General features: G+C 32.7%; 1 protein-coding gene across 14 annotated transcripts in view; it reads left to right on the top strand.

Moving 5' to 3' along the window:
- MBD5 (methyl-CpG binding domain protein 5) overlaps window positions 1–26,369 on the top strand; it is a 405,239-nt gene that overhangs the window by 71,238 nt on the left and 307,632 nt on the right. Inside the window, exons 4-5 of one of the 14 annotated variants that reach the window (XM_073807727.1) lie at window positions 9,638–9,713; window positions 12,629–12,706. The exons of the other annotated variants lie outside the window; for them this stretch is intronic. The gene's annotated coding sequence lies outside the window, so the exon portion shown is untranslated. The remainder of the gene's footprint in view (window positions 1–9,637; window positions 9,714–12,628; window positions 12,707–26,369) is intronic. 14 annotated transcript variants of the gene reach the window in all.

Here is a 26,369-nt window from a genome sequence, read left to right as displayed (position 1 = left end):
CATTCTGCAATATTATTTTTTGTTTCTTTGGATCTTTAACCTATTGCACTAAACAAAAAATAGTTACTACTTAAACTACATTTTGTAACTTTGTCATTAAGTTTTTAACACACAATATTGACTATTTGTAAAGGTTACTCTAAATTTTTTCAGAATTTTTAATTTGCAGTTGTATTATTTTGTGGCCAGTTTTTCTCCCAAAGAATGTATCATTAGGTATTCAGTGGATGCAGTAGCAAAATAAGATTTGCCTTTTGGAGAAAATTTTACTTTGTGGAAGATTCTTTGGAATGTGTCTTTTTAAAGTTATGGGCTTTCTGATTTTAATCTAAAATTAGGTGAATAATATTTATAGTTTTTGTAACACCTTAGAGTTCACAGATTGCCTTATGTACTTTTTTATATAATCTTCAAATTAAATTGCTTGCGAGATAGCATAATACTTACGAGATAATATGGGATATCATAAATAAGTAAACAAAGAATCATAGAGGTTAAATAACACCTTAGATTGTACAGCTGAATCTGGAATTTTATTTGTGAGGAGATTTTTACTGTTGATTCAATTTCTTTAGTAGTTTTGTTCAGAATTTTCTATTTAATCTTGAATCAGTGGCAGTAAGCTATATTTTTCTAGTTTGTTCATTTCATCTGTCTTCAAATGTATTGGCATGAAGCTATTTTAATATGCTCTTATTATTTTAATGTCTGCAGCATCTGTAGTTATGTAGTTTCTGACACTAGCTATTTCTGCATGCCTGCCCTTCCTCCTTCTCTTCCTCGCTTCCTCCCTCCCTCCCTTTTTTTCTTCCTTTCTTCCTTAAAACTTTTTAATGAATCTATCCAGAGGTTTGAAGTTTTACGCTTTTCAGAGAGTCAATTTTTAGCTTTCCCGTCACCTCTATTTTATCTTTATTTTCTGGTTCATCAGTTTCTGGGTTTTTATTTTAATTATTTCTTGTCCTTTGCTTTTTTCAACTCCTGTTTTTTTCTTTTTTTTTTTTTTAAAAGTGTATTGTGTTTCTTTTATAAAGCCTGTTTTATTGGATTCTCAGGTCACTAATTTTCATCCTTTTCCATAGTAGGCATTTAAGGTTATAAAATTCTCTTCAGTTATTGATTTTCACATATACCACAGGTTTTCATATTAGGTTGTCACTTAGTTCTGAATATTTAGTTCCAATTTCCATTTCGAGTTATTTAGAAGTATGCTGCTTATTTTCAAAACAATTGAATTATTTCTAGTTATCTTTTTGTTATTAAATTCTATCTTAATCTCATTGTTGTTAAAGAATGTGGTTTGTATAATATCAATTATTTAACTTGCTGAGCCTTATTTTTGTGGCCTAGTTTGTGATCAGCTTTTGAAATGTTCTATTTTGGAAATGTACTTGAAAATAACGTGTATTTTACAGCTCTGGGTATCATTTTATACATATGTCCATTACATAAGGGTAATTGTTCAAATCTTTTATGTTCTTATGACGTTGTCTTCTTGACCTTTCAGTTACTAAGCTAAACTATAAAGCTCCCATTTTACATCGTTTGTTTAGTTTTTCTTGTCAAGTTTTGCTTTATATATTTTGAGATCGTTAGCTGTGTACAACTTTGTTATTGTTATATTTTCCTGAAGAAGTAAACTTTTTATCATTTAACAATGATCCTCTTTATTTCTAGTAATGCTTTTTTCCTTATATTAATATAATTTTGATATTTGTATTAATATCTTTTTTCATTTTGTACTTTTATTTATGTTATGGATGTATCTTTTGAAAAGAGAACAATATAGCTAAGTTTTTTTAAATCCAATCTGACAATTTTTATCTTTTAACTAGACTATACAGCCAGTTTACGTTTATTGTAATTACTGATGTATTTGGGTTTATTTCTGCCATTTAATTTGGTATATTTATTTTCCCATCATTTCTTTGTTTCTCTTTCTTTCTTTTATTGACTTCTTTGTGCATTCTTCACTATTTTTTTCTCATTCATTTTTTTTCCTACTGGTTTGGAGGTTATACTTGCTTACCCTAGAAATGTTATCATGTATACTGTTTAAATTATATACATACCTTTACTCTCTACCCAAACAAAAAGACCTTAGAAGAGAATATTTTAACTCTGCTTACCTTTTTCAAATTTATATATTTTTGCTTATGTTTTTAATTCTGTAAGAAATAAATATCCTATTTTATAATGTTAATATTGTTTATATTTACCACTTTTTTTCACCTCATCATTCTTTAGGCATTTCAGAACTTTTGATTGAAAATAAATTCAATGAGGACATGAGAGTGATAAACACTCTCAGTCTTTATCTCTAAATGACCTTATTTCACTCTCATTGTTAGAAGAATTTTATTGGGTATAAACTTCTAGGTTACTAGGTTAATTTCTTTTAGCCCATTAAAGTTATTATTTCACTGTCTTGTGGATTCTTTTTCTTTCAAAAGTTTAATTATTGGTCTGTCAGTCCTTTGAATGTAATTTATCTTTCTTTTCTGTTTGCTTTTGATGTCTTTTCTTTTTCTTGTATTAACAGTTTCACTCTTCCAATATATCCTCTACCTCTTTCTGTCTTTGCTAGAGCTTTAATTCAGATGTACATGAGATCTGTTTGCAATATTTTCCATGCCTCTTTATGTCTCAGGATTACATCTGACATAATATATTCATTTCTCGATTACAGTTCTCTAATTCTCATTTCAACTATTTTGAAGTAACTGTTTAACCTATTGATTGACTTCTTTTGCTTTATCATACTTTGCATTTTTAAAAATTCTCTTTTTTCAGAATTCATCTTTTCTTACATTGTTAAACTTTTTACTTCTTGAAACATATTAAACATATTTATTGTATGTGCAGTAATTCTAATACCTGGCAACTTCTTAGGAGGGATTCTGCCATACGTTGTTTATTTGTTTTACATATGATGCCTTGTTTTTTAATATATTTAAATGATTTTTAAAATCTTGAGCTACTCATTTTTCTTTGAATTTTACATGTGAAAGTATTTTGATACCTGTGTTTCAAGGTGTACATTCGTTTCTATCAGATGCCTGACAGTATTAGTATGATACTATTAATATAGGACCACTTTAAAATCTTGGCTTGAGATTTTGTGGAGCAAAAGAGTAGTGAGACTTCAGACTGCAGACTGCAGTGAGGGTTAGCTCGTGATTACAAATTATCAGAGAGGACTTATTTTTCCCATCCATCCAGTGTCAAAGTTCTGTATAGGCAATTTCCCTTACATTTCCTCTTAGGGAAGGAAGCAAGAGGGTGGGGGTGTTATGGCATAATGCTTAAGAGCATTGTGCCTAGACCCAGACTGTCTGAATTTGCATTTTGGCTCTACTGCTAACCTTGAACAAATTACTTAACCTTTCTGTTCTTCAGTGTCTTGATCTCTAAGATAAAGATTATAATGGTGCCCTTTCTATGGGTTTTCTGAGGATAAAATGAGTTAATATCTTTGAAGCACTTAGAACGCAGTAAGTTCTATAAGTGTTTCCTATTATTATCATGATCATCATTATTGTGTCTAACTAACTCTTATACTAAGTGAGTAGTGCTTTGTGGCCCCAGCACTCTTGGGGGGTGGGGTCTGCTGTTAGACATCCTACCTTTTGAGGCCTCAAAAATTAATACTCAACTTCAGCTGATTCAGCAAATATTCTTAAGACAAAAGACAACTCAAGTGCTTACCTTACTACTCTGAATACCAGTCTTCACTTAGTCTTGTCCCCAGAATTCCTTACTTTTTTTCTTACCTCATGGGATCATTTAAGTATTTTTTATATTTCTTATTTTATTGTAGTTGTTTTCAGGTGATACTCGTGTTACAGGATATAGAAGTCCGTTATACAGCTTGTAAATGGCAAAGCCAAGACTAAAGTCCCAAACTGACTCTGAGCATGGTGCTTCAAGAAATTTGGACAGCAGACATACACAGACATGAATGTTTCAAATATTTAAAATCATTAGTGATCCAAGAAATACTGATAGAAGTAACTATACAGTACCGTTTTTCTTATCAAATTAGAAAAGTTAAGAAGAAAAGAAAGGAAGAAGGAAGGAAACAGAATTTGAAACCCCAAATTAACAAGCATTCAAAAATCCAGAAACTTTCTTATCTCTTATTGGCAAAGATGTTAATTGCTACAACTCCTGTGCAGAGCAGTTTGGCAGTGTATATCCAAGTTAAAAGATTTATATTTATGACACATAAATTTCGCTTCTACAAATTTATAAAAACAATTAAAGGTATGTATAGAGATTTAGCCATAAGAGTGGACATTACATCACTTTACAGAAAATTAAAATATTGGAAACAAGCATTTACCTCACAATAAGAGAATGGGTTGAGTTGAGTGTGAAACATCCAAATAATGAAATGCTAAATGCAATTTTAAAAGATTTCTTTGAATGCCATCAAAAGAAGTTTGTGGTAATTTGTTGAGGGGAAACAGAGACGGTTGCAAGTTAAAATATACAATCTAATTTTTAAAAAACAATGGTGTGTATATATATAATCATAATCCATTGCAAAAGTCAAAATTAATAGCTCTTGGGCATGAGGTTTGGGGTGATTATTAACACATTTTCTTTTTACTTATTCGTAGTTTCTACAGTGATCTGAACACTATTAATAGATAACATGCCGTTAAGTAAATTCTTAAATAAGAATCGTAATTCAAGATGCCAGTACTCTAATAAAACTATTTATATTTCTGTATATTGACTTTTCAATTCTAATGCTTAGGCATATATATTTTTATGTAGTTAAAATTATTATGTACATATATTTTATAATCTGACATTTTCTTTGACAATTTCTATTTTTCCATGTTTCTACATAGCTTTGCAGTGATCAATTTGATGACCACATCATATTGATATTCTGTTTATTTAATTACTAAAATTTAACATATTTTCTACAATTGTTTAAATATTTACTTTTTTTAGCATTTATCTATTACAGCTAGCACTTCAATTAAATAATACAAATGATAGTTCTGAAAATAATGGTAACACATTATCAAATACCTTTTTGGTGTTTCATAAAAGTTATGTATAATCTTAGAACAATTCTATGAGTTAGGCATTATTATTCTCTCATGAAAATGAAGCTAAATAACCCATTGATTACAAATCTAGTGAGAAGTTGAGCTAGAGTTCAATCCAGGTTTGTCTGATTGTATGTCTGATTTATCTAAGCTTTTTCCATTAAAGTTTGTAAAATTGTGCTCCGTAATCATTAACAGGAAATATTAGCAGGGATGAAAAATAGTTCTAATTCAGTTTCCTGAATCCCATATCTATTTCAGAGTTTTTGAGACCATTATCTTTTAGTTTCTAGTATTGTTGTTAAAAGAACAGTAACCTTTCAGAGTCTCATCTTAGGCACAGGAGTTCTCCCTGCCCAGTCTCTGGAATCTTTTAGAACCTTCTCTTTTTCCTCAGTGCTTTCTACTCTCTTAATGATTCACCTTGTTGTTTGCTCAGTTTTCATCCTTTGACCTGGGTATTCCATTTGCAGATTTTTCATGTTTTATTTCTTTGATGGTTTCCTGTCTTCTAATTTGCTGTTATTGACCATGTTGGAACTCCTTTTATTTGGATACCGGACCTCTTATACTCTTACTGTCGTATCTTTTGTTTCCTATTGTTCATTTCTCTATCATTTTGTTTCTACCTTAGGGAAGAGTTTTTAGCTTTATATTTGAATCCACTTTAAAACTCTGCCTTTTTTTTTTCATTGATCGATCTTGTTCTCTGAGAGTTTCTTTTTTTATAGCTTCTGATTCTTGCTTCCTGGATACAATATAGTTTCTTATTTCTGTGAGGTTTTTAAATACATTTTTTGAAGTTTCTTCTGTTCCCTGAATGTATGTTTCTCCACGTTCAGTTTTTCTGTTTATGTGGTTTGAATTCCTATCTCTGTGTACTATGAGCAGAGCTTGTTGATCGGAGAGCTTCACTGAGCTTTGAATGCACGATGAACTGATCTCTTTGTTGGGAGGTCACCAAATGTCAGTATCTGCAGGTATTTACTCTTAGGCAGTTCAGATTACTCAGAGAGGAATTTTCCAGTATCTTGTCTCTGGAGGAAAACCCTGTATGCCAGAATTCTGGGAGGCAATCAGTGGAAACGGAGGAAAGGGAGTGGTGTAATAAACCTTTACTTAATCCCAGTTGTTAAATAAGACAAATTATTCCACTCTCAACTCTTTTTGGTGACTCATAATCTAAAGCCTCTTGGTTCAAACTTTTACGTAATAAAACTTGAGTCAACTATTTAAGTAGTCACCTGGCTCCAGAGTAGGGAAGATCAGTATGGCATCCTCTTTTAAAAAATTGTGAACGAAGCCCTACCTTATTATACCCTTCTATCCAGAAATACAATTCCTTAGCTTTTCTGAAGTTCTGCGATAAAACTGCCTTCTCTGTCTCTCTCTCTTCCCCTCCCTTCCTCCCCTGCTTCCTGCCTACCTCCTTCTCTTTCTCCCTTACCTTTCTCACCCTTTGGGTTATTTTTAATCAATTCAGTTTCCAGTTTCAAAAAGTATATTGATACCTTCTATCTGTTTTGTCTCCTTTCTTTTTTTTTCTTATAGTATTATAATTTAAAATGTATATATACATTTACTATCTTTTAAATGGTGTTTCAAGAAGGAGTAGAAAGGAACATATGTTTAATCCACTATGTTTAACTAAAAAACTCATTTTATAATATTGTGGCCACCCATTCAAGAACATGTCTCCATTTATTTAAGTCATAGTTTAAATATACTAATTAGGTTTAATGGTTGTCTTCATAGAGATTAAATGCAGCTCTTATTAAATTACATTCTAAATAATGCAGTTTTTCCTCGTTATTTGGAATGAAGTCTCTTCTTCCTTTCTATTTTCTACCTAGTTGTAACTTGATGATATTACTTTAGCATGTTTAACTTACATCTGGAAAAATTGCTACTCATTAATGCTATAATTTCTGCACTGATTCTTTTAGATTTCATAGTGTACATTTCATCAAAATAATATCTTACCTCTTCCTATGTTATATTAATTCCTTATGTTTCTTTTTCTGTTGTTTTACATATGTAAAATATATTCAAAACCACTTTGAATAATATTGGTGATAATTAATATCCTTATTTTTATTCCTGAGTTTGGAGGGAGTACTTCTAGTAGAGTTCTATTTGATATAATATTGACTTTTGTTTTGAAATGTCATTATTTTTAAATGTATTTTGGAACAGGCTTAAAAACTGAACAGACATGTCCAAAGAGCATAGGAGCTAGCTTTAAGGGGGCTCCCTCTGAACATATTTGAGACAATTATGTCCCAAATCAAAAAAATAATGGTAGAAATGGATTGTAACACACCAAATTAAAAACAATAATCTGTAAGTCCACACTGATACATAAAAGAAATTAGAGAGAAGAATGGATGAAGGGAAAGTGCCTTTTTACAGAATGCCATCTAACAAATGTAGAAAGGATAAAAGAAATGGAAAATCACTTTTCTTTACAACGATTGTAATAATTAAGGCCTCAGTCACCAGTTGATGCTAAAATTATTGGGTAAAAAGACTGCTTGGAAACAGGATATTCACATGGTCTCCAAGTATCACCTCACAGGTCACTTATTAATTAGAATATTACCTGTAAAATGGAGAAATCTGGCAGCTACCATCTTAACCATACGATTAAACTTCAAAACACGAATAAAGGACAGTGTGGCATCATGTGCTTCCTAATATGTTGCACCTCAGAAGGAAAAGATGCACCTTTGTTATAGTCCTGCCAATAATGTTTAACCTAAATCTATTCGTGAGGAATTAACCAGACAGATTCAAATCGAGAAATAGTCTGAGAAACAAGTGATCTAGACTTCCAAAATGTCAGTGATGTGATAAACTAGACAAGATTGGAGAATTGCTCTAGATGAAAGGAGAATGAAGATTGATTGGATCATAATTTTAAAAAAAAAACAAAACAGTAAAACCAACAAAAGGCAAATGGCTTGGGAGACAAATGGTAAAATAGAAATATGGATTATAAATTATATCATATTATCAATGTAAAGTGTCCTGCATGTGATAATTATATTATCACAATTGTGTAGAGAGTATCATTATTCTTGGGTGATACATACTGAAGAGTATACATCAATCAAGTGCTGCAGTATGTACAAGTAACTCTCAAATAGTTCAGCAAAAAAAAAAGTGTATGTATAGATACAGATATGCAGACACACAAGCACATACCCATAAAGGGGGGAGGGCAAATGTGGCAAGTGGTTAAAAATATGTTAAACTAGGTGGAAGTTATTAGGTGTTCTCTGGAGGTACTATTATTGGAACTTTCCTTAAGTTTGCAAGTTTTCAGAGATCTTGGAAAAGTGAAATATATTTTTGTAACTTTGATGTATAGTGTCACAGAATTTAAATTTAGCTATTCTGTATCTACAACTATATCTCTTTAGTAGTAAAAGAGAACAATTTGTTTCTCTAACAATTTGTTTTGATTCATTTTTTTTCAGCCTATATAAGAAATTTTGTGTGTGTGTGTGAGTATGTGTACACATACTCATTTGTGAGAACCTTTAATGTCTCTACTGAAATCCTGTTCTCCAAGGAATCTCCTCAGCATGTATATTTTTTATTGGAGGTTCTGCTCTGTCATAAATATCCTGAACTAAAATGCTCTTTCTTTCTTTAAAAAACTATACCATTTATTAGCTTCTCTTGAATTGTTTTTCTAAACTGGCCTAGCAAACCTTTGCACCAAATACTTTCTACTGGGTGCAAAATGAATGTCTTTATGAATTTTTCACACATTTCAAAATAAAAAAAAGCATGAGGAATTATCACATGAGCCTCTTTGTAGTTCGTGGTCTCTAATACTTAATAAAAAGAGTCTAAAGTGCTATTTCTTCTCTTAAAATTTTACAATTTTTAAATGCTTATCATTGAGTCATTATCTACTTTGCCACCCAATTATACTGATTTGTATTTAAATCTAATCCCCATGATAATTCTGTTTATGGCTTGTCTATCTCATTTTGTCTATTATTATAGTGCTGAACTTGGAATTTTAAAAATTCTTTCAGTTAGACTCAGAAGTCCTTGGAGGCCCAGTTCTGCCTCTGACTAGCTCTAAAATTCAGGTATCAGTTTGGTAATCTAAAAGTTTTATTAGACCAGATATGTAGAAAACAATCACCAATATTACTTCTACTCTAGCATACAATGAGTTGGACCCTCTATTGTATGGCATCTGCAGCTGTGCATTTTCAAACCATAGCTAAAAATCTTGCTGGTTTTATCACGTTCTCTCCATCTGTAATACCTCAGGTGGGGTTGGGGTTGGTTGAGAAATAGGTGGTATGACTTCAGAACATCTTCTTAATTCTCATAATAATTCTTTCAATGATTGATGCTTCCCTTTTGCACATAAAGTTTAACTCTTAAAAAATTGGTACATTGTATTTCATCTGCTGGGAATATTACCTTGTGGAAAACTTTCTGATTTATAGTAACTACTCTCAAACTTGTACTGTTGATATTTTTGGCATTTACTGTTAACAGCTTCCAATCTCTAATTAAAATGTTGTTGACATCCCCAGTTTTGTTAGAGGATAGAGGAACTTAAAATGACATGCGTGGAGGACCCATTCACTACTTTCTGTGTTGCAGTGGAATGTGAGTAGCCTAAGTACACCTTATTCTGTTGTGACAGCCAATTTTTAACATGGAAGAGGCTGCTAGGAAAAGTAGGACAAGATGGTGAACTGGGTTAATAAATGATCATCACTTTGCTTTTGTACCCCATTTTTCCCCTCTCTATGAATAATCTGAAGATGACTATATACCATATGGTAAATATAACACAGCACACAATTTTGATTCTTTTCAATTTTTTCAACTACTAATTTTGTTATTACAAATGTAATATTTTTTCTTTTAGAAAATATAGAAGAGGAAAATTAAAATCACATGTAATTACACCATCCAGAGATAATCACTTTGGTGCTTACCCTCCCAGATCTTTCTCTTTAGGGATTTCTAGTTTTGAAATGAGTTCATGTTGTATATGCCACTTTGTTACTTGAATTTTGTCATTAACAATATACTGTGGACCTCTTTCCAGGTTATTTAATTTTTTCTGCACTATTATTTTATATGGCTGTATAATATTGTGTAGTTGTTCCATGACTTATTTAAACAGCTTCCTGTGATTGATCTAAATTTTTTATTATACTAGTGCTCTGATGATACTGATGAAATAAATCTGTGGTCACAATTTCTTTTGAATGAAAAATCTAGCTATTGCTAGATCAAAGAGGATTGAAATTTTAAAATTTTTGATACATGTTGCTCAACAACTTTTTTTTAAAGTACTCTATCCTGAAATAGCTTAATGGAATTTTTAGAGAAAACCAATAAGGAAGGTGGCTGGCTTAAATACTATGAGTACTCTAGATAATCTCTTAGCAAGCTATAAAATTGTTGGTTAATTGTTTAGAGGTGAGAATAAGTTAGTTATTACCTGCTGTCATTAGGAATAACATATCAGAAATTTCCAGTATAAATTGAAGGTAATACCTATGTAACAGCATAAGACATTTTACCAATATATAAAACCTATGAGCTTATATAGGAAATGATTTGTTAAATGTAGTTTTCCCTTCTTTTTTTTCCAAAAGGGGGATGTTTTTACTAATTATTGTAAATAATAAAAATAACATGAGATCATACTCTAATTCTGTTTTGCAAGTTGATTTTTAAAAATCTACCAACATATTACTAAAATATTCCCATATTGCTACATAGAATTACCTTACTGTTTTTAATTCCTGCATATTACATGGTATGGTGGATATGCTATATGTTAGTAAATAAATTCCTTGCTGATAATTATTTAGATTATTTACTTTTTTCTCAGTTATAAATAGTGAGTGCACTTATTGTCTTGTACAGACATCTGTGTACTTATTATTCCATTAAATACACCTGTAGCAGTGACATTGTTACTGGTAGAAAACAGTGATAAAACTCTGAGTTCTGGTATTAGAGCTTGAAACCCAGCCTCCATCATTGACATGCTGTGTAACTTTGGCAAGCTAATTGACCTTACTATAATACTGATCTGAAATTAGAAGACACTTTGTAGAATTGTTGAGAATTCTATAGCCTCTCCTTAATAACAGAATTCATGTAAGGCAGATGCTATGTACCTATTGCATCTGGTACATAATAAGTGCTAAAATATCCCTATTGTTATATAAATTTTCTTCTTTAGTGAATTTTCTAGTCATTTCTTTTGTTTGTTTTTCTCTTGGATAGTTTCTTTTTTATTAAGTTTGTGGGAGAATTTTTTATATTAAGAATATTTACTTGTCCCTTTTGTAAGTTATAAATATGTTTCCCCAATTTATCATATCTACATTTTGGTTTAGTCAAGTGTGTCAATCTTTTCTTTTATGATTTCTGGTCTTTGTGTCATGCTAAGAAAGGAAATCTCTACTGTAAGATTATGAAATTATCATCCTGTATTCTATCCTAGAGATCTTTTTATTTTCTACATTTAAGTATTTACCTCTTTTGTATGTGTGTGTGGCTAGTACTGCTCCTTCTCAGCTCCCTTATATATTCCCCCAAGGGATATATTGGAAATGCTAGGGTCCTTTTTAGGTTATCACCATGATTGAGAAAGGACTACTGGTGGTATTCAGTGGTCAGGAGCCAGGGATGTCTGCCACACTCCTTTAGTGCACAGAACTTCCCTTAACAAAGAATTCCTGAGTCCTACTTGACTTTGAAATGCCTTGCCAGACCTCTGAATCTTACCATTGCTTTCTGCCAACAGCAAACATCTGAAAACTAAACATCTAAGAATTAAAAATAAAAATAACAGTGGATTTAATCGATTGCTTCTCAGGTTGAGTTTAAAAATAACACCTGAATATGTAGAGAAAATCTGAATTTCATGGACTAGGGGGAGTATGTAGAATAGTACAACCTTTTTTGGTTTTGTTTTATTATTGATTGCTCCTTTTCCGTGGGAGTTTATTCTTGTTTTATTTCCACAATACCCCTCAAATGTAACTGAAAACAAAATTAGAAAATTTCAGTCACCTCTCTTGTTTCTTGCATTGTTTTTCTTCATTGGGTGCCATTTGCACAGCTTGTTCACATTGCTCTTCTCTTTTGAGCTGCTGATTTTTCTCTTACGTCCAGTAAGATCTTACGTCCAATAGATCTATCTATTTGTGTAGATAGATCTCCATTAATAGTATTGTTGTCTCTCTTGGGCTTCTTCAGCACATCGATAGGTCTGGCTGCAGGGTTTCCCTGGCTGGGGAATAGGAATTTTTATTACTGAATATGATCAACTTGTAGAATAGAGGTTCAGTCCTTTTCCATAAATTACAGTGGTCAAATAAGTCATTCCTTGTTATTTTATACCTTTTTGTATAATATAGATAAGAACATAGTTTGAGTTTTTAGCCTTCTGGTAGTGAAAGTTTAAGAATACTACCTAAAAGAGTTGAAAAAATATATATAGCTTACAAATAATTTTCCATAAACATCATTTCTCTTACTGTTTTTTTAAGTAATTACCCACAAGAGAAGCTGGGGGAAAAAAGGCATTTCTACAATGTGAAAACATCTTTGGAGATTATGATGAAAAGGTACATGGCTATAGCGTCTACAGAATTTCAATAACAGTTCTTAAATAGATTTCTTATGGCTATTTATTCTCTACTTTTTCAATTAAAAAATGGAGTTTCTGTGAAGGGCAACCATTATCCCCATTTTGTTGATGTAGAAATTAAGGCACAGAGAATCTAAATAACTTGTTCAAGGTCTCATAGCTAGGAAAAAAAAATAGTCATACAGATTGAATTAAAAATTCATGCTTATAGCATGCTGCATCTTTAGTTAAAAGAGAATTTGGGTTCTGCTCCAGGACACAGGAAAAAACTGTTTGAGACCTGGGAAGTCTTTACCATAAAGCATAAAACACTACAAAACATCTTGTCCTGCTTATTACTAAAGTAGGCATTACCATTATTCCACCATACCCCTCAAAGAATGGTCACCACTGAATACCCAGCACTTATCACAGTGCCGCCATAATCAGTACTCAGTAAATATTCACAAAAGATGAGTGAACCTATGTAATGTCCCCAGGGACTGACTAAAACAATGGGTGACATAGTCTCATTCTACCAAATAAGTTAGTTTCAAAAATGTGCCCCCAATTACAGGAATGAATTAATTTGCTGTATTAAATTATTGTTATAAATCAATTGTATTTTCAAGAAAAACTATTAAAAGTTAATCATTTTAGCTTTACAGTCATTAATATTAAACCATTATATCTGATAATAGTTTAATAGTAGAACTGTTCTAGCTTGGTGTTGGTCAAAATAGGCAGCACATGACAAAGAGGATTTTAACCTTTTCTCTTTCACAAAGGGGGCATCTCCCCAGGTCACCTAAGGTAGGTTTCACTCACAAGTAATTTATATAAGGTAAAAATATGATATTTAAGTTATTTTAACAGTTTTATTGAGCTGTAACTTATACCAAATATCGATAATTCACCCACTAAAAGTGTATGATTCAGTGATTTTTTAATATATTCATAGAATAGTGCAATAATCAACACAATCAATTTTTAGAGTATTTTAATTACCCCCCAAAAACCCCATGTACCCACTAGTGGTCACTCCCTATTCTCCCCACCCTCCAGCTCTAAGAAATCACTAATTTACTCGTTTTTTTCCTATGGATTTGCTTATGCTGGACACTTCATACAAACAGAATCATATAATATGTGGTCTTTTGTGACTTGCTTCTCTCGTGTAAACATAATGCTTGCCTATGTTACAGTATGTATCCTAATTCCTTTTCATTTATTTCAGTATATGGTTATAACATTTTGTTTATCCATCTGTCAATTGATGGACATTTGGGTTGTCCCCTATTAGGTACATGATTTACAGATATTTTCTCCCATTCTGTGGGTTGTCTTTTCACTTTCTTGATGGTATTCTTTATAACACAAAAGTTCCTAATATTGGTGAAGTCTAACTTTATTTTTCTTTTATTGCTTGTGTTTTTGGTGTCGTATCTAAAGAAGGCTTTGCCTGTCCCAAGGTCGCAAACACTTATTCCTATCTTTTCTTTTTCTTTTAAAGTTTTATAATATATCTCTTACAGCAAACTATGTGACCCATTTAGAGTTAATGTTTGTGTATGATATAAGGAAGTGGTCCACTTTTTTCTTTTTCATATGGATATTTGATTACACCCAGCATTGTTTGTTGAAAAGACTATTATTTCACCATTGAATGGTCTTAGAATCCTTGTCAAAAACCAGTTGACCGTAAATGTAAGGATTTATTTCTTGACTCTTGGATCTGTTCCATTAATCTACACCTGTATTCTTGTGCCATTATCACATTGTTTTCATTTTGTGAAGTGTCGGTTCTCTACTTTGTTATTCTTTTTCAAGATTATTTTGGTTATTCTTGCATTTCCATTTGAAATCCTAATCAGCTTGTCAGTTCTGCAGAATTTGATAGATTATTTGATAGTGTTTGCATTTATTCTGTAGACAATTTCAGGAATATTACTGTTACTGTCTTAATAATGGTAAGTCTTCTGATTCAGAAGTATGCCGTATTCTTCAACTTATTTAGGTTTTCTTTAATATCTTAATATTTTGTAGTTTTAAAAATTTAAAGCTTAAGTCTTATACTTTTTAGAAGTTTATTTCTAAGTATTTTCTTTTCAGGCTCTTGTAAATAGAATTGTTTTCTTAATTTCACTTTCAGATTGTTCATTGCTAGTGTATTGATGTACAGCTGACTTTTGTATATTGGTCTTTTATCCTGGTGTCTTACTGAACTCACTTATTCTAGTAGTTTCTATGGTGGATTCCTTAGGATTTTCTACATATTAAAAAAATCATGTCCTCTGTAAATAAAGATCAGTTTACTTTTTCCTTTGAAATCTGGCTCTCCTTTCTTTTTTCTTTTTTTCTCCTTTTTCTTGCCTAATTGCCCTACCTAGAAACTCTAGTATCATATTGTATACAAGGGGCAAAAGACTTGTTCCTGATTTGGAGAGAAAGCATGCAGTCTCTCATCATTAAGTATGATGATAGCTGTGGGTTTTTCATGATGCCCTGTATCAAGTTGAGGCAGTTCCCTTCTGTTTCTGGTTTGTTTGGGGCAGTGTTTAAATTGTTGAATTAAAAATACTCAGTACTCCATTCTTACATTGGATTTAACATTTTGTATTTTAGAATTTACATCATATAAAGACTGCAGTAACTAAAATATCCTTCAGTTATATTATCAGCTCTTCTACGTTTTATTAAACAGTGTTTCTTCTTTCCAGTTGTGTGAACTTGAGCAACTTTAACTTCTGTGCACCTGAGTTTCCTCATCTGTAAAACTGGGTTTCACTGATTTCATTACCTACCTTATAGAGCTTTTTAAAGACTAGACTATTTACAAGTAAAGCATTTCGAATAGCTGATGTCCCCATTGTAAGCAATAATATATCTCAGTTCTTATTAAAGGTATGCATAGTTAATGCGTGAATTAATCCCAATATATTTTTTCACATGTACAGCTTGTTTAGAAGAGATTTCTTTAAGAAAATAACATTTCCTTCAGAGCTTTTATTTCAATCTCTTTGTTGTTTACAATAATACGTATCTCTAACAGTAGAAGAATATTCAAGCAAGCTTGTCTAAGACTTCATATCTAGCACCTATAAAATTAGGCAATGTAAGACCCAGAAACCCTTGTTCAATATTTGGAAAGTTTTTAAGTTAGTTTGGTTTATTTTTATGTCTTACCTTTTCTGTCAGATGACCTTGGTTCTTCAGTCATGTTTCTTTTACAAAGCCATGTACTATGTCTAAAAAAACTTGAGAGGCATCTTCCTGGTTTTGATATTTAGTTATTTACCTAAGCTACTTCCTTAGAGAACATGAATGAACAGCTGTGAAAAGCAAGACATCTTGCCATGACGGACTAGATTCATTAAGGACATCCTAAATTTTTTTTTAACATCTTTATTGGAGTATATTTGCTTTACAATGGTTTGTTAGTTTCTGCTGTATAAAAGAGTGAATCAGCTATACATATACGTACATCCCCATATCTCCTCCCTCTTGCATCTCCCTCCCACCTTCCCTATCCCACCTCTCTAGGTGAACACAAAGCATTAGGCTGATCTCCCTGTGCTGTGTGGCTGCTTCCCACTACCTATCTATTTTACATTTGGTAGTGTATATCTGTCCATGCCACTCTCTCACTTCATCCCAGCTTACCCTTCCCCCTCACCGTGTCCTCAAGTCCATTCTCTATGTCTGCATCTTTATTCCTGTCCTGCCCCTAAGTTCTTCAGAACCATTTTTTTTTATTGCATATATATATGTGTTAGCATACGGTATTGTTAATCTCTTTCTGACTTACTTCACTCTGTAAGACAGTCTCTAGGTCCATCCACCTCACTACAAATAACTCAATTTCGTTTCTTTTTATGGCTGAGTAATATTCCATTGTATATATGTGCCATTCATCTGTCGATGGACACTTAGGTTGCTTCCATGTCCTGGCTATTGTAAACAGAGCTGCAGTGAACATTGTGGTACATGACTCTTTTAGAATTATGGTTTTCTCAGGGTATATGCCCAGTAGTGGGATTGCTGGGTCATATGGTAGTTCTATTTTTAGTTTTTTGAGGTACCTCCATACTGTTCTCCATAGTGGCTGTATCAATTTACATTCCCACCACCAGTGCAAGAGGTTTCCCTTTTCTCCACACCCTCTCCAGCATTTATTGTTTGTAGCTTTTTAATGATGGCCATTCTGACCGCTGTGAGGTGATACCTCATTGTAGTTTTGATTTGCATTTCTCTAATGATTAGTGATGTTGAGCATCCTTTCATGTGTTTGTTGGTAATCTGTATATCTTCTTTGGAGAAATGTCGACTTAGGTCTTCTGCCCATTTTTGGATTGGGTTCTTTGTTTTTTTGATATTGAGCTGCATGAGCTGCTTGTATATTTTGGAGATTAATCATTTGTCAGTTGCTTCATTTGCAAATATTTTCTCCCATTCTGAGGATTGCCTTTTGGTTGTGTTTATGGTTTCCTTTGCTGTGCAAAAGCTTTTAAGTTTCATTAGGTCCCATTTGTTTATTTTTGTTTTTATTTCCATTTCTCTAGGAGGTGGGTCAAAAAGGATCTTGCTGTTATGGAGTGTTCTGCCTATGTTTTCCTCAAGAGTGTTATAGTGTCTGCCCTTACATTTAGGTCTTTAATCCATTTTGAGTTTATCTTTGTGTATGGTGTTAGGTAGTGTTCTAATTTCATTCTTTTACATGTAGCTGTCCAGTTTTCCCAGCACCACTTATTGAAGAGGCTGTCTTTTCTCCATTGTATATTCTTGCCTCCTTTATCAAAGATAAGGTGACCATAGGTGTGTGGGTTTATCTCTGGTCTTTCTATCCTGTTCCACTGATCTATATTTCTGCTTTTGTGCCAGTACCATACTGTCTGATTACTGTAACTTTGTAGTATAGTCTGAAGTCAGGGAGCCTGATTCGTACAGCTCCATTTTTCTTTCTCAGGGTTGCTTTGGCTATTTGGGGTCTTTTGTGTTTCCATACAAATTGTGAAATTTTTTGTTCTAGTTCTGTGAATAATGCCACTGGTAGTTTGATAGGGATTGCATTGAATCTGTAGATTGCTTTGGGTAGTATAGTCATTTTCACAATGTTGATTCTTCCAATGCAAGAACAAGGTATATCTCTCCATCTGTATCATCTTTAATTTCTTTCATCAGTGTCTTACAATTTTCTGCATACAGGTCTTTTGTCTCCTTAGGTAGGTTTATTCCTAGATATTTTATTCTTTTTGTTGCAGTGGTAAATGGGAGTGTTTCCTTAATTTCTCTTTCAGATTTTTCATCATTAGTGTATAGGAATGCAAGAGATTTCTGTGCATTAATTTTGTATCCTGCTACTTTACCAAATTCATTGATTAGCTCTAATAGTTTTCTGGTAGCATTTTTAGGATTCTCTATGTATAGGATCATGTCATCTGCAGACAGTGACAGTTTTACTTCTTCTTTGCTGACTTGGATTCCTTTTATTTCTTTTCCATCTCTGTCTGCTGTGACTAAGGCTTCCAAAACTATGTTGAATAATAGTGGTGAGAGTGGGCAACCTTGTCTTTTCCCTGATCTTAGAGCAAATGGTTTCTGTTTTTCACCATTGAGAAGGATGTTGGCTGTGGGTTTGTCATATAAGGGACATCCTAAAATTTAAAGAACGAAGTTTCTAAGCTTTTTATATCAGAGTAAAAAAAAAATCATTTTCTTTTCTGAGAAGTCCTTTGATGGAAATTGAAAGAAAGGAGACAGGTATAATGTTTTCTTATTTCCTGTTATTATGAGTTAGACATACAGATCTAAGAAGTTTCCAAATGAAATTCTTTGCGTTTCTTTAGAGTCAACTATGAAAGCATGTTTCAACATGTGAATTTCCTTACCTTATGAACAATCAACGTATGATTTACTCTCATCTTTTAAAATTTGAATACCAACTTAAATTATTCTTTTAGCTATCTAGAGAAATTCCAAAATTAACGGACCTCCCCACTTTTGATATGAAATAAATTTTAGCACAAGCAACCATTTGAGTACAACTCCTAATACAGAGATAAAGTAATATAAAAACTCAGAGCACTGAAAAGAGTTCTCATGAAGTACTTGTATTAAAGCACTTTACTTTCTCTTTAGACCCTCAATAACATTATTATTATTATTTATTTTTGTGTGTGTGTGCTGTACGCGGGCCTCTCACCGTTGTGGCCTCTCCCGTTGCGGAGCACAGGCTCCGGACACGCAGGCTCAGCAGCCATGGCTCACGGGCCCAGCCACTCCGCGGCATGTGGGATCTTCCCGGACCAGGGCACGAACCCGTGTCCCTTGCATTGGCAGGTGTACTCTCAACCACTGCGCCACCAGGGAAGCCCAACATTATTAAATCTTAACATCATTTTCTAGCTGTCCAGTACAAAAAAGATTAGAAGTAATACCTGAATGTAGAGATGTGTAAAAGTATTTGGATGAAAGAGATACAACCTTTATTTAAAGAGGAATCTGGGCTTCCCTGGTGGCACAGTGGTTGAGAGTCCGCCTGCCGATGCAGGGGACACAGGTTCGTGACCCGGTCCGGGAGGATCCCACATGCCATGGAGCGACTAGGCCCGTGAGCCATGGCCACTGAGCCTGCGCATCCGGAGCCTGTGCTCCGCAACGGGAGAGGCCACAACAGTGAGAGGCCCGTGTACCACAATAAATAAATAAATAAAGAGGAATCTAAAAAAATGAGAGACAGTAATATTATGACAGTGTATCATAATAGATGGACTGAAATCATCAAATAGAGTTAAAATCATTCTATATCTTTCTACTTAGCAAGGTAGGAATGTGTATATTTTCGAATGCTTTTCTTCAAAAGTGGTTAAATTTTTTTAAAGTTTGACATCTAAAGAGGTAAATATCCGTTCCTTAGAAAATTATGTCAAACATTTCATTTCCTAAAAATTGCATAAATGATATATTTTATTTTCTTAACTTTTCCTTAGGATGGCTTGATGAAAATAGCATATACCTTTTCCTATTTATTAGGTTGACTCTTTTGTCTGTAATAGTAAACTATGCTATGTTAGCCTCAAAATGTCAAATAAATGGTGGGTAATTATGTTAATGCAGTGGATATGAAAGCAGCTTTTGTAAACTCTAAAGTGTTATATAGAGTTCATTCTTGGCCACTTTTATCGCCCTCAAGGCTGTCCCTTAAAGAAGAAGGATAAGTGAATATTAGAGGCCATATGTGAGCCAAATGACTTGGCCAAAGGTAGGGTAAACTAAGGGTAGACAGATGGAGGTGGGCAATGGTGAGTTGGGTAGAGAGTAGTGATTGCTAAGAATATGCAACTTTGTGGTCTCATCAAGTGCTGTTCTTCTCCTTAGCTTTTACCTCCAATCCTAATTTTTTTTAAAGTCTTTCTCCTGTTTATCACATATATAGGCACATAAAAAGTACTTATTAAAAATTTGTGGAAATATTAGAAACTGAGGAGTTTGAGCTTTATAGTGTGGGAAGCTTTTCAGATTAGCACTGTTAACTGAATAGACTTTCTACATTTTAGGAAAATGACTTTAATGTGAATTATCATGGGGAGATTAGAAACAGGGAACTCAGAAAGCTATTATGGGTTGGCCAAAGAGTTCATTCGGGTTATTCTGTGACAGCTTACAGAAAAACCAGAATGAACTTTTTAGCTAACCCAGTATAATCCAAATGAGAGATGTATGCAAGTTATGGGACTTTGAAAGGGAGAGAATGTTAGAAACAATGTTGGTATAAATTCAACATTGTTTATTAATTACTGACCGGTGACTGCCTATGTTGGGGACCTTGTAACCTTGTAGAAAGGATAGGAATCACAGGTGTTTCTGAGGTTTCTAGAATGAAAGTTTGATTCATTAACCAAGATATGGAGCAATTATCAAAGTAGGATTGAGAATGAATAAGGTGGGTTGTGTTTTGAATATGTTCATTGAGTGTTGACTGTGTGATATCCACTTAGAAAAGTCCCTCAGACAACTGGTAATAAACTATTTCCAACTTTATTTATCTATTATTCACATGTGAGAAGTGAGACCTAAGGAACCTAATAGATATGAGCTGACACCATTAAATAGGTAAAGTCTCCAAAGGAGGTATCTGTACAGGAAGAAGACTGATGAGAACTAAAACGTGGGGAACAATAACAAAATTGGGCCATAGAAGGGGAACCAGTGAAGGATATTGGATAGAACACTAAAGCTGGAACTCAAAAGAGTGAAGTATCCAACAAGACAAAGGATAGATCACTTAAACTATGGAAGTTAAAACAAATGTTCATAGTGATTTTTCTAAGAAATGTTAATTTTAAGAGTAATATGTTATTTTTTTTAATTACTGAAAGAGTTTTAAAAGGTAGAAAGTGAAAAATTAGTGCCCCTCTCCCTACCATGTTCTTCCCTAGAGTATTAAGTTTTTAATTTCTCCTGCATCTTTCTAATCATTTTTCTTGCATATGCAAGCGTTACTGTATTCCTACCATCTGAAATGCAAATTTTTTCACATTTTAACATTTCTGAAATTAGGCTATATCTTACAGTAGGTATATATGTTAAATTCAATGACTTTTTTTCCAGAAAGACTGATATTAAATGAATACCATCTGAAAGTCTAGGAATAGAATTAATATAAAATGTAAGTGAATAAAAAATAAAAGTACATGTATATTTATAATATATCAAATCAAGAAAATGTAGTTATCTAAGTAAAAGAAATATGTATGTATGTAAAAAATACATTAAATTATATACAATAAAATACATATAAGTATAAACATGTTTAATATACAAGTGGAACTAGGAAGATATTTATTTAGAAATGCTTTTTAACTTTGAGATGTTTTTGACATACAAAAATTCATATATATACATAATTTCATATTTCATCAATTCTAAGAGGTACTTTTTTCTTACTTTAAGGTCTCTGAATCCAGGTTATATTTTATCATTTCTAGCATCTTAGACTCAAAAATACAGTGATTAAGTCTTTCTCTTGGCTGCATATTATTCCATGGTATGAGTCTTTCATAATTTTCTAACCAGTCCCTTATTTACAAATTAGGGGGTTTTGTTATTGTTCATTATGATTTTGGGTTTTCATTTTGCTTTTAGCTTTTTATTATTACCAAAGATGACTTAATTAACATTCTTTTTCTACTTTAAATGTTGTGTTTATTTCATTTTATATAAATGCCTATAAGCTATATTGCTAATTTATATACATTATTAAAATGGAATAGTGGTTAACTTCTTAGTTTTTGCCTTTTATCTTTTTTCTTTTTATTTATTTTTATTAATTGGTATTGGAGTATAGCTGCTTTACAATGTTGTGTTAGTTTCTACTGTACAGACAAATGAATCAGTTATATGAATACATGTATCCACTCTTTTTAAGATTTCCTTCCCATCTAGGTCACCACAGAGCACTGTGCTATACAGTAGGTTCTCATCAGTTATGTATTTTATATATAGTAGTGTATATATGTCAATCCCAATCTCCCAATTCATCCCAACCCCCACTTCCCCCCTTGGTAACCATAAGTTTGTTTTGTACATCAGTGACTCTATTTCTGCTTTGCAAATAAGTTCATCTGTACCATTTTTCTAGATTCCACACATAAGCAATATTATACGATGTTTGTCTTTCTCTTTCTGACTTAATTCAGTCTGTATGACAATCTCTGTGTCCATCCACCTCACTACAAATAACTCAATTTTGTTTCTTTTTATGGCTGAGTAATATCCCATTGCATATATGTGCCACATCTTCTTTATCCATTCATCTGTCAGTGGACACTTAGGTTGCTTCCATGTCCTGGCTATTGTAAATAGAGCTGCAGTGAACATTGTAGTACATGACTCTTTTTGAATTATAGTTTTCTCAGGGTATATGCCCAGTAGTGGGATTGCTAGGTCATATGGTACTTCTATTTTTAGTTTTTTAAGGAATCTCCGTACTGTTCTCCATAGTGACTGTACCAATTTACATTCCCACCAACAGTGTAAGAGGGATCCCTTTTCTCCACACCCTCTCCAGCATTTATTGTTTGTAGATTTTTTGATGATGGCCATTCTGACTGATGTGAGGGATACCTCATTGTAGTTTTGATTTTTATTTCTCTAAGAATTAGCCATGTTGAGTATCTTTTCATGTGTTTTTGGCCATCTGTATGTCTTTGGAGAAATATCTATTTATGTATTTCTCCCATTTTTTGATTGGGTTTTTGGTTTTATTTGATATTGAGCTGCATGAGCTGTTTGTATATTTTGGAGATTAATCCCTTGTCAGTTGCTTCATTTGCAAATATTTTCTCCCACTCTGAGGGTTGTTTTTTCATTTTGTTTGTGGTTTTCTTTGTTGCGCAAAAGCTTTTACATTTAATTAGGTCCCATTTGTTTACTTTTGTTTTTATTTTCATTACTCTAGGCTGTGGAGGTTTTTGCCTTTTTCTGATTCATTTTCCATATTCTAATCTAGGCCTTTCTAAAAAAGTAAATGTGATTATGACAATTATGTAATATAGTATATAAATTCTTATGATATTCCCTCCACTTGAAATACCCTACCCAAATTTTTGTTTGCCCATGAAGAATTCAGGACTTAGCCTTGCTGTCATCTCAGAAAACTATCTTCAACCTCAAGGGTGTCTCCAGCATTGCTCGATAGCCGCCTATGCTTAACTCCTTTCAACATTTATCATAATTGTACTGCAGATGCCTTATTTATTTTTCTGTCTCTTGTATTCGGCTTCCTTAAGATCTGGGACTGTGTAGCTAGCATAAGGAGTAGTTGCCACTTGATAGATCAGTAAATATTGAAGGAATGAATAATGCTGTGATTGTTTTTAAAGTGTTTCCAAATGTTTTAAAAATATTGGCTATGAAAAGTTTTTGTTATGCTGAAAAGGAAAGTAAAAAGAGAAATTTACAAAGCTGTATGACTAGCTTAGAAGGAAATGAAAAATATGTTAGTATTACAAGTACATGCTTTTTTTCTGGTTTTAGCCATCTTAAGAGGAGCAGTAACTAAAATAAAAATGTGTTCAAGAGATCTGTTATCTACCAGCCAAGGCATTGAGAATTACGGGTCAAGAAGTAGGTACCTTTACAAAGGAAAAATTACTAAAGGCTTTGGATAAAGAACTATAACTTTAGTCTTTAGATGGCTAAATATTACCTTCCATATGTGTTCTTGTTATATTTCACTATATATGCTGAGTGCTTACTCCTAAATGCTTCCTTCCCATACTTTACACATACACCAAAGGGAAAAAACAAAGCAATCCTTTGTGCTTACGTTTCTCAGACTGATGTATGAATTACAGCTTTAAGAGGAGGGCTCTAACCTGGGCTATGTTAATAATAGGAACAATGATAATACCATTTTTTTCCCCTAACTGTTTATACTGAAATAGAAGTTGACAATCTCTTATCCAACATAACTACATGATGGATAGTAGTCACATGTACAGCACATTCCTTACTCAGAAAAGCATATCAGAATGCACTTAACTGAAAGAGAGAATATAATTTACAGTTGAACAATAGTATTAAATATTCCTTAAAGTAAAAATAAATTTAAAATTTTTTGCAAGTTTCAGTACTTAATTATTAATAATTACTGTGACACTTTAGTTGAGAAACTGTACTTTAAAAACCACGTCTACATGTATTTCTTTACATGCATATAATACAGTACGTATATTATTGACCCTTACGATAGACCTGTATTTTGGGTAGTAAAGGTCCTGGTATCCTGAAGGCCAATTACAAACACTTGTCTGTCCAAAGTTACATGTTAATTAGAATTGGAGGAGAAACTAAGTCCCAAGTTTCTTCCTTCATGGGCCTGTCCTTTTTCCGTCATACCACATAGCCATGTATGGACTGAAAACGACAATCAGCACAAAAAAGTAGTGTATAAATTTTCATATACGGACACACTCAGATATACACATTCATGTATATGCGTGTATTGCTAGTGAGTCAGTCTTTAAATATCTGAAAACTGTTTTACCAACAGCAAATATCTGAAGCTTCACTTCTACCTCTCTCTTAGAAAAACCTTAAAGTTAATAGGTTTCATGTGTATGGAGTGTTTACACTTATCCTTATTTAGTATACCAGCACAATTCCTGTTCTTTAAGGAAAAAAAAAAAGTCTGGCATCTAATTGAATGCTCCTGTCAGCACTGTTGTAAAATTTGATGCAAAGTTTTGATCTTGTAAGAGTTGAAGCTTTAACTCTATTTTTTTAGGCTATCAATTTCAGACTACTTTTTGTCATTTTATAATGATCTCCAAAATGCCTTTATCTATCCAATCCCAATTTTGAAGATATTACAGTTCAGGAGAATTAAAAGCAGCAAAGAACTGTCAGCAGTCCTGAACAAGAAAACACAAGCTATGGCTGAGGGAAACTTAAGGAACTTCCTAACCAAAATAGTGACTCAGATCATAGTGTTATGTCTTAAAAGATAGGCTCAGTGGAAATACGGCTGACGCATTGTACAAAGAAAGTTGTCACTGAATTGAAAGTATCACTGATCATTAACAAAAAGGAATATTTTGTTGGTAATAAGTTTTAAGAACTTGGCAATTGATGAAAATATGGAAATTTGGGGGAAGAACTCATTAGTTCTATATCTCCGTAGCTTTTTTGTGGCTATACGCCATAAAAATTGATAATTCAGACATTAAGTATACTTTACTAAATAATTGACAAGACAAATGTAGAATTTGGTATTAATATTTAATTTATTATTAAATAATACAGGACTTAAATTCTTTTTACTTTATGTACTAACTTCCATCTATAGAATACTTAAACATAATTTAATAGCCTTCTGAAATTTGGACTACCTACCTCCCTGACACTTTCAAAAAGTTTTAATTTCCTGTTGTTTAAATGTATGTGATTCAAATAGTTTTCAAATTAAAGAAATTTTGTGACATCACAGAGATTTTGGTGGCTTCTGTAGGCTTTGAAATAATTGTTATGGATGGAGCACAGTCTTTGCTTCATGGATCTACAAGCAAAGTCTCTGAACATTTAGGGAAATAATAGTTTCAAAGCCCATGCATTATTTTCTAAAAGAGAGAACTATAAGCATTCTAACTATTTAGGAAAAAAAAATGTTAGTATACTATTTTAAGAAAATGTTAATATAAGTTTTAGGTAAATTGGTTAAATAAAGTTCATCTTCTGGTTTTTCTGACAGCTCTCAACTCTTCCTATATAGTAGTATGTTAGAAACACTGTAGTTCTAGAAGTTGACACAGTATAGCAAATGCCTCTAGAATATCATCTTTAGTGATAAACTAGGTCAATGAAACCATGCAAATTTATTTTCAATATATTGCTTCCTATAACCGGTATTTCTGTTTGTTACCACACAAACATCTAGAAATAAGCGTGTAGAAAATTTTCATAAAAATTCATCAAATTTGAAACGTTTGTTTGAGATTGTCTAACTTAAAATATAAGCTGTGTGATATAAACAAAATTTACTCTGGGAACTGAGGAACCTACCTCATAGACCAGTTAAATTATCATACCAAAGAAGTTCTTATGACTCCTGGTCAGGAGAGACAGGGATGTGTATTAACACATTGTACAAGGAGAAAACA

This window comes from Tursiops truncatus, chromosome 7 (assembly GCF_011762595.2).
Source record: "Tursiops truncatus isolate mTurTru1 chromosome 7, mTurTru1.mat.Y, whole genome shotgun sequence".
NCBI classification, from domain to species: Eukaryota; Metazoa; Chordata; class Mammalia; order Artiodactyla; family Delphinidae; genus Tursiops; species Tursiops truncatus.
The sequence above is the reverse complement of the archived record's forward strand: the minus strand, read 5'-3'. Positions and strand labels throughout refer to the sequence as shown.